Source organism: Penaeus monodon, chromosome 15 (genome assembly GCF_015228065.2).
Source record: "Penaeus monodon isolate SGIC_2016 chromosome 15, NSTDA_Pmon_1, whole genome shotgun sequence".
Classification (NCBI taxonomy): domain Eukaryota; kingdom Metazoa; phylum Arthropoda; class Malacostraca; order Decapoda; family Penaeidae; genus Penaeus; species Penaeus monodon.
Window position 1 is genome coordinate 32608622 of NC_051400.1, and position 1094 is coordinate 32609715.

The following is a 1094-nucleotide window of genomic DNA, read 5'->3' on the forward strand; positions in this document are numbered from 1 at the left end:
CCTAAGAGACTGTGTTCTCTTCAGCAAAGCTTCCTACACAAGTTTTCCATTCCCAGAAGATGAGTCAGTTTGCTTACCTTTTCAAAATTAAGCAATTTATTATGAACATATATGTTTATATCAGATCACTGTTAAAAAACTTACATAATAATACTAATAACATTTCTTTTCCTTGTGTTATTTATGTGCTATTATCTTATTTTGGGGAATCTAGCAAATTATCTGTTATGAATAATGAATATCTTCCAAGCCCTTGTTCTGTTTCACCTTCTCTCTGTGTGAAGACTAACCACTGTAAAGATGAGAAGTATAAAAGAAAGTACAAGAACAAGATGATGAAAAAGTTTAGCAAGTTTTTTTCTCTCTCTCTCTTGGAGAGATTATCAAGATCAATTACAATTCCTACTGACTATTTAACAAAATAGGGACTAGATTCTTTTCCTATACCAAAATTATTTTATTTAGTGTTACTCATAATCAAAATTAAATATTCTATTAACAACAAATACAGCTGCCAATGAAAATTTGTCAAATCACTGGGTCTGTGGTGAAAGTGTCAGAGGTAAGTGCCCTTCTCTTTCACTGTGGAAAAAGCACGAGCACTCTTATTTCATCTATTAATTTCTTTATATATTCACACATAATATATAAATGTTCAGTTTTGTATTAAACAGCTCTACATAAATACACAATGTGATACATCAAATAACAAAATTACAAAAGAATACATATCTATGAACTTAAAGGAAATAACATGCAGGAAGAGCCCAAATTTCAGTACAATTTTTTTTATAAATCAAAGAATTTATAAATCTAAATTCTACTATAGAATACAGAATACAATATAATATATCATCTTATTGGTACGAAGAAGAAAAAAAAATGCTCCATGTTATTACTACTGACATTATTCATTTTTAATGCTTAAATTCTAGGACACAAAACAACTCAAACTGTAGTAACTAGTTGTAGTTATATTTTCCAAACAAGCTATTAATGACTACATATGCTGTATCTACAATCATATAGATCTAATGCATGATCTAAATTTAGTTAGAGTTACAAGTTTCCTGTGCATTAACCCAATGCCGCCT

The 1094-nt window shown here is 29.2% G+C and overlaps 1 protein-coding gene across 2 annotated transcripts in view; it reads right to left on the minus strand.

The window, feature by feature from the left end:
• LOC119581958 (ceramide synthase 6-like) overlaps positions 1-1094 on the minus strand; it is a 15518-nt gene that overhangs the window by 2673 nt on the left and 11751 nt on the right. The gene's annotated exons all lie outside the window — the stretch shown is intronic.